This window comes from Danio rerio, chromosome 3 (assembly GCF_049306965.1).
Source record: "Danio rerio strain Tuebingen ecotype United States chromosome 3, GRCz12tu, whole genome shotgun sequence".
NCBI lineage: Eukaryota > Metazoa > Chordata > Actinopteri > Cypriniformes > Danionidae > Danio > Danio rerio.
In genome coordinates, this window is record NC_133178.1 from 28,925,366 (window position 1) to 28,939,149 (window position 13,784).

General features: G+C 32.6%; 1 long non-coding RNA gene across 1 annotated transcript; it reads right to left on the minus strand.

Moving 5' to 3' along the window:
* Window positions 1-9,934: 9,934 nt before the first annotated feature.
* On the minus strand, window positions 9,935-13,697 carry LOC141381215 (uncharacterized). Its single transcript, XR_012401043.1, has 2 exons — window positions 13,275-13,697; window positions 9,935-13,078 (listed from the first exon to the last, which is right to left on the minus strand). It is a non-coding gene; the product is annotated as an uncharacterized lncRNA (long non-coding RNA).
* Window positions 13,698-13,784: the final 87 nt, after the last annotated feature.

Consider the following 13,784-nt stretch of genomic DNA (forward strand, 5'->3'; position numbering starts at 1 on the left):
CATATGAGGCTTGCATTTCATCCGTGAAACGCAGTTTTATGATATAATTTTTTTACTGTAGAATACACAAACAAGCTCCAATTCTCAAATATGTTTTATATACTTGTGCAGAGTTATGATGACTGAATTCTCATTTTTGGTGAATTACCCCTTTGATGAACTTGTTCTAAATGTGCCCTTCTGGGGGAATATCATGTATTAAATAATGCTTCTATAAAAACTTTTAAAAAGGATAAAGATATTTACAGAATGTAAAACTTTAGTTCCTAAAACCAATTTCTTAAACTTAAAAGTTTTAAAAAAATAATAATAACATTTCAAATAGGAATATGGATTCCAAAAAAAAAAAAAAAAATGCAGTGATGGTCTAAAAAAAAAGATTTTTGATGTCCCTATAAACAACCTTTTGTTTTTTGGGAGTCCAAAATGTTTCTTTTTTTAGAGCATCACTGCAAAAAATCTACGAGAACCACACATTTTAAACAAGAAAACCGTTTGAATAATCTAACATGGAAAGGTTCTATGGATGGTAAAGGTTATCATGAAACCATCAATGCTAATGAATGTTTATTTTTAAGAATGTCTAAAGAACACAGAGGTTCTACAGATTGTAAAGTTATATTGAAACATCAGAGCCAATAAAGAACCTTTATTTCCAACAGAGAAGAACATTTGGATCCATTGAAACATCCAATCCACAAAAGATTTTTCATAAAACCATCAATGACAATAAAAACATCTATTTTTAAAATAGTTCTTTGAAAATGTATGAATTTGAATTGAACCAAAATCATTTATTCATTCTTTCATCCATTCATTTTCTTTTCAGCTTAGTTCCTTTATTATTCTAGGGTTGCCACAGCGGAATGAACCACCAACTTATCCAGCATATGTTTTATGCATTGGATGCCTTCCAGCTGCAACCCATCACTGGGAAACACCCATACACTCTCATTCCCACACATCTAAACAATTTAGCTTATCCAATATGATGTCTTTGGACTTGTGGGGGAAACCGGAGCACCCGAAGGAAACCCATGCGAACATGTGGAGAACATGCAAACTGTAAGGTGAGAGCGCTACCCACTGCGCCACCACATCACCCCGAACCAAAATCATTTCCCCCAAAAAATTAAGGTTCCAAAAGAAACATTTCGGGTTCCCCAAAGAACACTGATGTGGACAGTTTGTCCAATTTTATTTAAAGAAACCCCAAAGAAATTATTCCATTGTAAAGGGCCTTTAGTGCCATGAAAATGCTCCATGAACATTAAAGTCTATATGAAGCAAACAACTTAAATTTTATTCCCTAAAGAATGTTACATTTTAAGTAAGTAAGTAAGTAAGTAAGTAAGTAAGTAAGTAAGTAAGTAAGCAAGTAAGTAGGTAAGTAAGTAAGTAGGTAAGTAATTAAGTAAGTAATTAAGTAAGGAAGTAAGTAAGGTGTATTTATATAGCGCATTGATCATGTATGGCCATACACCCAAAGCGCTTCACAATCATGAGAGGGGGATCTCCCCAGTCCACCACTATTTTAATAATGTATATTTAAAATATTTCTTATTTTAAGAGGTATTGACTGAATCATTGTTTGATTCTAAAAGTGTTCTTCAATGAAAAATTACTTCTCAGAGAAACATAGCCTAATTATTTTATTTCTGTCATAATTGTTATAACAAAACACTGCTTTTTTTATTTTTTTTATAGTGTTCTTCTATTGCATCAGTGATTCTGAAACCTTTACATCAAAATCATGTGATTTTATATAGACCTATTGTAATTATTTAGATTAAATGTAAATGTTCAGCCAAGAATAGCAAATATTTTTACTTTTAAATACATTTAAACAATGTATTTTAATTGTGTATGTAAGATTCCTGCCGTATATCTTCCATGTCCTGTAAATGATTCTAGATGACAATCGCTGTAGAACCTGCCATCTGTGTGAACTCAGCACATTCAGTCTCTCTCTCTCTCTCTCTCTCTCTCTCTCTCTCTCTCTCTCTCTCTCTCTCTCTCTCTCTCTCTCTCTCTCTCTCTCTGTGTGTGTGTGTGTGTGTGTGTGTGTGTGTGTTCAAGTGTAGGACGGTTGGTTCTATCACACAATAGCAAAGTGATGACCCAAACATCACCTGAGTATTATCACAAAGTACATCAGGACCAATGTCTTCCACTCAGACTGAGATCCATTGTCTGCATTATCACCTCTGTCTGACCTGACAGAGAGCAATACTGTGCATAATGAAGACGAAAACAGCATAAATTCCTCATATGGGCTTATCATGATATATTGAAAACTGTGTTTGGCACATATCAGAAGTGAATTGAGGACGAGGATGTTTTACGATCTGTTAGCTCCCTCTCCTGTCCATCAATGCTACTGCAATATGGCCCAGATACCAACACAAGAGGTGCTGTGGTGTTGAATAATGGCGCTCTGTTAAACGCTGAGTTGAGGCTTATCGTCACTCAAACCTCTCAGAAAGGACAGGGTGTGGAGATATGAATACAGCAAGTCTGAATGAGAGAGAGAGAGATGTATCTTTATCAAATACCTGGATGTACAATAAGAAATTAGCTCTTGTGTGATTAGCCACTGTTTTCCTTCAGCAGAGCTGCACATCTACATGCAAATTGGAGAACAACCAACAATTTCATAAATTCCGAGGTTTTTGCTGGTCAGCCCCATATGAAGTTAGCATATATGGAGTAAAAAGAGTTATAAACATATTTGACGAATCACTTGTATTAAGTTCAGTATGAAGAACACATTTCAGGGTTTCTGCAGGTTTAACCAAGTTAAATTTAAAACATTTTAAGACCATTATAATTGGAATTTTAAACTTAAACGGGAATAAGTGCTAAGGATTTTATTCAAATATCCCAATCGGAAGAAATTCTCACTTGCCCTTTCAAAAATGATTATAAATGAGTACATTTAAAAATATGATAATAATATTTTAATTTAAAAAAATCCAGGTCAGTATTTTCAGCAGTAACTTTTGGGTAAATGTTGCTGTAAGAAAAGTTAAATGCTAATTTTTAAATAAAAAGTTAAAAGTTTAATTGAGATTGGGATTGTTGGTGATTGTACGGATTGAGTAGCTATACATAAACAAAGGAAAATTAAGAGTTGAGACGTACAACACAATATTTGAGTAGATTTAAGACTTTTTAAGGCCTCAAATTTATCTTATAAATTTTTAGGATTTTTTAAGATCCAGGAGATACCCTGAATTTAATTAGAGAACACTCAAGGAACATTGGATTTTTTAAATATTAAGTTTTTTTGCAATTGTTTTCTTCAATACTCAACGTAAAAAAAACATAATTTCTGAAATTTGTTTTAAAAAATTGAGTTATTTGGTGACGCGGTGGCACAGTAGGTATTGCTGTTGCCTCACAGCAAGATGGTCGCTGGTTTGAGCCTCGGCTGGGTCAGTTGGTGTTTCTGTGTGGAGTTTGCTAAATTGTCCATAATGAATGTGTGTAAATGAGAGTATATGGATGTTTCACAGAGATGGGTTGCAGCTGAAAGGGCATCCGCTGCGTAAAACATATACTGGAAAAGTTGGCGGTTCATTTCAAAGCCGAAAAGAATGAATGAATGAATGAATGAATGAATGAGTTATCCTTTTTTTTCTGAAAAACTTTTCACTTCCAAGTATGTTCACTGAAGACAATTATTCAGTGGACTTACTAATTTTTTAAGGTAACTGGTTGCAAACAATTTATTTAGGCTAAATTTAAACAAACAAATTAAATTTAGTAATGTTCTACTTCTTTTTTTGTGTAAATTCAACCCATAAAAATAGTTTGCAACCAGTTACCTTAAAAAATTAGTAAATTCAATGAATAACTTTTTAAAACATGGTGAAACCACAACCAAAATTCCTTGAAATTATATTTTACGGTGGCACAGTGGGTAGCGCTTTTGCCACACAGCAAGAAGGTCCCTGGTTTGAGCCCCGGCTGGGTCAGTTGGCATTTCTGTGTAGAGTTTGCATGTTCTCCTCGTATTGGTGTGGGTTTCCTCCAGGTGTTCCGGTTTCCCCCACAGTGCAAAGACATGCAGTAGAGGTGAATTAAATTAGCTAAATTGGCCGTAGTGTTTGTGTGGATGTGAATGCAAGAGTGTATGGGTGTTTATCAGTGTTGGGTTGCGGCTGGAAGGACATGTTCTGTGTAAAACATATGCTGGATAAGTTGGCGGTTCATTACGCTGTGGTCACCCCTTGATTATAAGGGACTAAGCCGAAAAGAAAATGAATGACAATATAATATTTCCACTGTACATCTGTCTTATTTATTCTTCTTCTGATGATTCCAGGCACAGCAACTTAATGAGAAATAAAATTAAAGAGAAACAATGTCTAATTTGTCTTTTCCAAACATGACATGATTTCTTCTTTAAAATGCAAGGCAAAACAGATCTAAAGGTTGGTAATTGATATGGGAATTTCTAATTTTAGTGTAGAAATCTTTTAGGTATTCTTAAGTAACAAAAAGAGCTCTGCTATTGTTAAAAACAGAAAGTCATAAATCTTAGAACAGAGGTGCCCAAACATTTTCTTAAGAAGGGCCAAAAAACAAACTTGATTGAGGGTTGTGGGCCGAAGGTAAATAAAGCAGTTAATTTATTTAAAGTTGCCATGGGTAATTCATTCATTCATTTTCTTTTCTCTTAGTCTGTTTATTAATCATGGGTCACCACAGCGGAATTAACCCCCAACTTATCAAGCAAATGTTTTACGTGGAGGATGCCCTTCCAGCTGGAAACACCCACACTCATTCACTCACATACACTATGGACAATTTAAGATTACCCAATTTAACTTCAGCACATGCCTTTGGATTTAGACCAGAGGAAACCCATGCAAACATGGGAAGAACATGCAAACTACATAGAAATGCCAACTGAGCCCGCTGGCCATGGGTAATTTCCTAATTTATTTCATAATAAAAAATATATAAATAGCAAAAATCACTTTAACAGTATTGCCTAATGAATGATATCTTATTAGGAATTTATTACAATAAAAACAAATAATTAATTTCATAGCACTATGGAGTTTTTTGCTATATACGCTAGTCCAGGGGTGCCCAAATATTTTCTTAAAAAAGGGCCAAAAACCAAACTTGATTGAGGGCTGTGTGCTGAAGTTAAATGTGCCAAACCATATTACATTAAATTTGCCATGGGTAATTTATTTGCTTATATTGTAAAATAACTAGAAAATCGTGCTTTAAAACATATTATTTGAAAATACAGTATAATTTTTTAACATAAACAATGCCCTTTATAACACAATGGAATTCAATGCTGAATACACTAGTGGAGTTGCTCCTGCCTTTGCCTTGATTTGCTCACTGATGTCTTGTGCATTGTCCTCTGTCTGTCAACTGACAGCATTTACATTTTAAAACTCTGATTCATTTGCAACATTTAATTGAACCATTACATTTTTTGTAACTCCCCATCATTTTCCCTCTCTTTACAGATAGAATGATGGGCCAAACCAAATTTTCCATGGCCAACTTTGGCCAGCGGGCCCTGCTTCATGCACATCTGCACTACGTGCAATCTGTCAAGTGATTTTTTACATAAAATTTGATTCATTTACAACTTTTAATTTCAGTGAGTTTTTTTTTTTTTTTTGTAGAAAATTAGGTTTACTCAGAAATTACAATATCTGCTAAATCTATATAAATAAAAAACCTGTCATATTCCCACTCTTCTCAGATGGGACGGTGAGTCAAATCAAAGGTTACCATGGGCCAACTTTGGCTCTAGTTTGGTAATCTCTGGTTTAGAAGTTCTAAATAGTAGATTTGAGTTCTTCAGTTTGTAACAGTAGCATAGTCAATCAAAATAGTCAGTCTTTTTTTTCCCCTGCTAAATAGAACACTTTCTATAGGTTCCATAAAGAATAATGAATTTTAAAGAATAAAATCACAATAGTGAACATTATTTTTAATAAATTAGATTTTATTTATATGAATATATTTATGGCTGAGCTGCAGGAAATTAATAACAAAGAGATTTTGAATAGATTTAGACAGTTACAAATTAAAAACAAATAAAATGCAGGAAAGGGCTATAATGGTATGATAAAAGTCATTATTTGCTTTATAGTGAACAATATTTGAACAACATTTGAATCGTTATATTAGCTATTTTAGAGAACATTATTTTAATAAGTTTGACTTCGTTAATATATGTTTTAAATACAAATGGTTAAGTTGCAGGAAACGAATAATGGGGAAGTTTGGAATCCATATTTTGACAGTTTCAAATGTAAAAAACAAAAAGGCGGGAAAAACCCTAACTCCGACTAGGCATGGGACGATAACTGTTTTTAAGGTATACAGCAGTTTAGAAAAGTCAAGGTTTTAAAAAAATTAGTTTTACCATGTTTTTGATAAATGTAAGATTTTTAAAAATGTTTTTATTTTTTTTTTGTTTTTTGTTTTTTAGGACAACAGCATCTCCCGCAGAAAAGATCTCCATAGATGCTGTCTGAAATTGTAATAAAATCTGTGTTTTTGAAACCCATGAGACAGCAGAAGTCAATGATTCATTTAAATTATTTAGCCTGAAATGTTTACTATAACAAAATATTATGAATGGTTCTCAAAATAAAATTTATTGTGTTCAATTTTTACCCAGACAATTAAAAATAATCTATTTTAGAGCAATAATCACAATACCGTTAAACAGTAATATTTTTATGCAAGGTTGTCATATTGTCAGAATCTTTTACTCTAACACATATTTTAGTATAAAATGGTTTTTCAAGATGATACGTTCTAAATACAACTCTCCTGCATACAGAACCTTCAAAGAGCCATGTTTTTTTAATGTAGATATAATTCTGGCTCATGTAAATATACGGGTGAGAGCAAGAAAAAAAAAAGCTGAGAAATCACTGCAATGTGTCCATAACATAAGCAAATGTGAGAAACAGGATGTGGAAAGCAGACAGTCAATGCTCCAGAGACATGTAAAATACCTACTGACTTCATAAGGGCTGCTGGTATATCAAAAAAAGAAAAAGAAAAAAGAGGCATTATGAAAAGTGGATGATTCAGCAGCAGTCGGCCCACTCACTGATGCAAATGACTGGAACAGAAGCCCTCTTTCACACTATCCAAAGCAAACACTGCTTTCATCAGACTCTTCCTACAGTCTCTGACTCATCTTTCTTGGCTCTTTATTTGATTCCTCTTGTCTTTTACAGGCTTTAGCGCTCGACAAATAACTCGTTCCTCTGTTTGCTGGTTAACATCGACTTCCCTTTCTTTGTGGAACACATTCAGACAAAAGCAACACCTGACTTTGGTCACAAAGGGGGACTAATGAATTGAGTGTGTTTGAAAAGACAGGGCTGATGGTTGGTTTTCTCAGCAATTATAATGTAATTAATTATCGCATTATTGAAATCAACATAAAAGCATGATTCTATTTACTTTCATGCTACGTTTACTTTTTACTATTTCATTATGCTTAGTCTATATAGTTATGCTTTTTAAAATTATGTAAATTATGTTTAACATAATTAAACATTAAAAGTTATTATGTTGTATTTAATTATATTATTTTATAGCAACATTTATTATGCAATATTATATTTAATCATTATATAAGGCGACACGGTGGTTTAGTGGTTAGCACTGTCGAATCACAGCAAGAAGGTTGCTGGTTTGACTCCTGGCTTAGTCTGTTGGCATTTCTGTGTGGAGTTTGCATGTTCTTCCCATGTTTGTGTGGGTTTTCTCCGGGTGCTCCGGTTTCTCTACAGTCCGAAGACATGGTGAATTGAATAGACTAAATTGACGGATAAGTTGATGATTCATTCCACTGCGGTGACCTCGGATGGCTAAAGGGAGTAAGCTGAAGAAAAATGAATGAATGAATAATCACTATATATACAGTTGAAGTCAGAATTATTAGATGTTTTTGAAGACACTGCTATACAGATTAAATTTACATTTAAAGGCTTAACTAGGTTAATTAGGTTAACTGAGCAGGTTAGGGTAATTAGGCAAGTCATTGTATAATGATGGTTTGTTCTGTAGACAGTCGAAACAAAAATAGCTAATCAGGCGCTAATCATTTTGTCGCTAAAAAAACTTTGTGTGTGTGTGAATATATATATATATATATATATATATATATATATATATATATATATATATATATATATATATATAATTAAAAAAGCTAATGTTGTCTTTTCTATGTATCTTTTTGTAGTATAAAAAATAAGGTACATTTACTGCAGTTTATTACAATAGCTTATTAAAATTTGATTAGTTATAACTTATTTGTCAACCACAAAAGTTAAGTTTTTTGTATTTGGGAAATCTTTTCGTCACTCGATAATTCAGAAAATATGGTGTACAGCTATTAAAATATTTAATATATATATAATATGCATAAAATGCTGTACATTATCAAACAAATGTAGTTTGAGCATATCCCTTTGTTAAAACTTTAAATTTATAAATAATGAATAAAAGACGTTTGTGAAAATATTGGTGAAGATTGTGGAGCTGTGCATTGATAGATTTATTCTTCAGTGTTTAAAAAAATATTTTCTATTTAAAAACCTTTATATATATATATATATATATATATATATATATATATATATATATATATATATATATATATATATATATAAAATTCAACATTACACTCAAAATTCAACAATGATTTTGTTAGTTTAGTTGTGTTTCCCTCATCACTGGCTAGCAGTCACTGCATTTTTTTTACATCTTTTAAAATGGTTCTAAATCTTTTAGCCTAGTAATCACAACAGTATAATATTTTACTTACATTCACTGATTTTTTTAAATAAAAAAAATATTGACTGTAATAAAATGCTTTTATGCTGAAAAATGTTTTCTCCTGTGTTTTTATACAAATTTTACAGAACTTTTTCAATAATTGGCAGGAAGACGTCTGCCCACACTGTGGTGAAAACCTCAGAAGCATGCCATGTTAAACCCTGATCAAATACCCTAATACCTCAGTGTTACAATTTACCCTGTGTTACTTTGTGCCCTGCGCTTCCCTATAGGTGTCCTTTAAAAGTCTATGCTGGACTTTTTTTTTTTACATTATACTTAAAAGTCCAAAATAATAGAATATTAGAATGGAAAATGCATTAAAACTTGATTTGACTACAGTGTCTTAAAGGGGGAATTTATCCTAAAATATAACTTTCCTCACTATTTACTCACACACAAGACCTTTATCAATTTCTGTAATCTGTTGAACACAAAACAAAATATTCTGATGAATGAACACAGTGCAAGTCAATGGCTGTTTTCCTCACCATTCTTCATTAAATCTTCCTTAATGTTTAAAAGAAGAAAGAAACCCACAACATTTTAGAGTGAGCAAATGGAAAATTACATTTTGGGGTAAACTATCCCTTTAAAAGTGAAGTGTTTGCACATCATCCTATATGTTTTCTAGAAAGAAAGTCATATGAACAAAAAACCCATGATGGTGCTTAAATAACAAAATGTTCGTCTTTGATTGAAGCATTTCTCTTAAAGCAAAAGTAAAGAATCTCTGAAGAGTTGAAAGACGTGTCCAGCACTGATACTTCCAGAGTGAAAGGTAACAGCTGTGGCAGGACAGGCGGGGCAGCAGGCCTCTGGGGTTCAGGGAGTGTCAGGCAGTTCTGGAATGTCATTTACAGAAAGCATGTGGCAAGAAGAGCAAGCAAATGACACTCAACGCAGATGAGTGAAGAAAGAACAATGGAGCAGTCACCAAAAGAAATCCCAGAGATGACATTTGGAGCCGAGGAATTAGCAACATATGGGCCCTGTCATTATATTGATGCAGAATTGAGTATTTTGTGTCACTCATTGACCACATTTTTGGCACTTTTGATATAAAATCAAAGTCAAACATAATCAGAAGAACAAAATTTATTTAAAAGCAAAGCTATAAAATATTTGTTTGATGACGCAAAAATCCAGCTCTACAGAAGGATTTCTAAAAACTCGAGACAAAAAATGATGTCTACATTGTAAACCAAAGTCAGAATGTGTTAGCAGTTGCAATTTTTTTTTTTTAATAAAATGAAAGATATATTGAAACTAATTGCCGGCAATCCTGATTTTTGTCACATATGGAAATTAAATGACATGAAAACACAAGGCTGACGTTTGGCTTTCTTGCTATTATTTATATCAGAGTAAATCTTTACTGATTAAAGTCAACAATTCCATAATTGATTGCATTTACTTTGTTAATTTGTCTCACTCTGTAATATTTTGGCATCCTCCAGGATTTTGCAGGGACATTATATTTCAGGGCCAAGCACCAAAGGAAGATTCCTTGGGTTGTCTTGATAATATCGATACCAATTATGCCATAATTATTGGAACTTCCTGTCTACCATCTAGTCTTGTCTAGGCATGGCCAGGTATAAGATTCTGACAGTATAACCATGGATAGAAACATCACGGTGTCACGGTAGTGTGACTACTGCTCTAAAATATGTTCTTTTTAGATGTCTGGGTAAAAAACTACTTTCCCCCCTCATTGAACACAATACATTTGTATTTTAGAACCATTTAAAGCACTTTGAAACAGTAAACATCAGGTTAAATAGTTAAAGTAAATTATTGACTTCTGCTGTCTTCATTAGTTTCAAAACAACCTGAAAAGGGATCTATGCATATCTTTCTTTTTTGGATGTAAAGTAAAGCCACTGCATTATTCAGGTTTATCGCATGCTTAGATGTTGGTTCATAGGATATTTGTTTTTAGATGTTTGCTGAACTGTGGGCTGACTAGATTAGCTCTTGATGTGAAGGGTCCTTTTCTGCTGGATAATCTGTTGCCCTAAAAAACTAAATGTCATGGAAAACACACATTGAGTGGGTTTGTTCTCGATTACACCAGAGATTGTATTTTTTTATGGAGGTTGCGTCTTTTTGGAGTTAACAAAAAGCTCATGATGTTGTTTTATAAAGCAGTTCTGGAAAGCATTGTCAGGTATGGCATCACAGTGTGGTTTGGCAACCTATCTGTTCAGTGTAAATCTAAACTGATGCATCTCTTAAAGACAGCATGGAAAATTGTCGGGCATGATGAATATTTTAATCCTCAAGTTTTATATGAGAACTGTGTCCTCAATCAGGTGGAATGGATTGTAAACGATCCAACTCATTTTTGGTTTCCACAGTATGAACTGCTTCCCTCTGGTAGAAGATATAGAGTCCCAAAGTGTAGGTTAAACCGCTATAAGAAATCCTTTGTACCTGTGTCAGTGGGTTTAGTTAATAAGAGTATATCTTAATTAGCACTATAAATTTTGTAATTGTTGTATTTTCTATTGTTTTTTATAGCTTGTTTTAGTGAGTGTCTGCAGCAATATGGCGATGCCCATAACAAATCTCCTGTCAAGGACAATAAAGTTTTAACTACTACTACTACTACTACTACTACACAAATCTTTTTTTAACTTATGTATACTGTAGGAACGATATAACAGAACATTTTCCAGACTCTTCCAAACCACAGTAAACCTTAATACAGGTTAATGTTCCATGCCTAGTCTTGTCAGAAAGCTACTTTTTTGAACTTCTCCTACATCATTTGGCTGCTTTGCACTCAATTTAAACCAGATCATCTTCAGACCACCATGACCAAAAGTTTCTAAATTCATGTCAATAGAGAAAACGGTTGTCATTTAGCACATGGACAAACTTGATGTAGTCTTGCCAGATGACATTACAGGCTGAATCACTGCAATGGTTTGAAGAATTGAAACCAAACCTACTGTGTGTGATCTAGACTTGACATTGGTAAGGTCTGGATACGCGGCCAGCCGGAAGTGTGATAAGCACATCCATATAGCATTTTTTATGACAATGTATAACAATAATTAATATTTTTTTCAGTACTGTGACGGGTGGATTTAGGGTTGGGGTTGACACTAAAAAATAAAATTGATTGGGTAATTTAATAGATAACATAAATCATACTTGGTAAAACTACTGTTTTTAGCAACTGTGATGGTTGGGGTAGACATTAAAAAATAAAATTGATTTGATAATTTAATAGATAACATAAATAGTACTCGGTACAACTACTGTTTTTACAGTACTGTGACGGTTGGGTTTACGGTAAGGGTGGGGGTAGACGTTAATAAAATGCAATTAATGGGAAATTTAATAAATAATATGCATCATTTTCATTAACCTTAAGCCGAAAACATCTCTGATCTAGCAACAATACCTGACATTGACAAAACCACATCAGTTTGCGCCACCTTCTGGGTAAAATTGACTAACAATTATATTCTATCAGTAGAAATCATACAAAATTGATCAAATGACATTTAAACAGTTTTCTCTATTGTCATGTGACTGGTCTTGTTAGATTCCGTGGATCATATCGAGAACATTGATATCATTTCTTTTCTAATTGACATGACTTCATCTCCACCATCTTGAATTAGTTTGAAAACCTGTTTTTTTTTAACTCTCCCTAGATTGTTAACCCAATTACCACCTAAACCATGCTGCCAGTTGAATTTTCATTTGCTCTGTAGCTTGTTTTTAATGTGGCTGATGGACTGCTAGGCCCCGTTAATTGCTGCTTGCAGCTATTTTTTATTATTATTTGCAATTATATTATATTTTGCATTATATTTAATATACAGTTGAAGTCGGAATTATTAGCCCCCTTGTTTATTTTTCTTTTCCCAATTTGTTTAATGGACAGAAGATTTTTTTAAGACATTTCTAAACATAAGTTTAAATTTTAATTTTAACATAAGGTTAAATATTAATTTCTAATAACTGATTTATTTTATCTTTGCCATGATGACAGTAAATAATATTTGACTAGATATTTTTCAAGACACTTCTATACAGCTTAAAGTGACATTTAAAGGCTTAACTAGGTTAATTAGGTTAACTAGGCAGGTTAGAGTAAATAGCCAAGTTATTTTATAATGATGGTTTGTTCTGTAGACTATCAAAAAATAGCTTAAAGGGGCTAATAAGTTTGTCCTTAAAATGGGTTTTAAAAAATTAAAAACTGCCTTTATTCTAGCTGAAATAAAACAAATAAGACTTTCTCCAGAAAAAAATTTATTTCCTAAATGATGTTTAACAGAGTGTGAAAATGTCCTTGCTCTGTTAAACATCATTTGGGAATAATAATTCTGACTTCAACTGTATATAAAAATATTTGCAGCCTAATTGAGTGTTTTTTGTGATGGCTTTTTAAAAACGTGTAGCATTATTTGGTTCACTTCTAGAGTTTTGCTGTAAAATTACACAGAATTCTTGTAAAAAAAATCTTCTTTGGATCTCAAGAACTATTGGCCTCCCAGAAACTTATTTACAGATTTCTGAAAGACATCCATAATGGTTTTTTGACTGCACGATTTAAAATTAAACCTCAGTAGTATGTATTTACTTAGGTCCTTTACTAAATTACAGAAATAAACTATGGGCATAAAATCATTGTGATTTTATAGATTTTATTAACAAACAAACAAAAAACAAAGAAACAGTTTCTGGTTTTGTGAAACACCATCAAACCATAGTAAATCCTGACTTCTGTAACAAAGGAAATTCGACGATTAAAGTCATGACATTAAAGTCAGTTATTGACTAGTCATACTTTTAAATAATCAATGTCATTTTAGTTTTCTATTATATATATATATATATATATATATATATATATATATATATATATATATATATATATATATATATATATATATATATATATA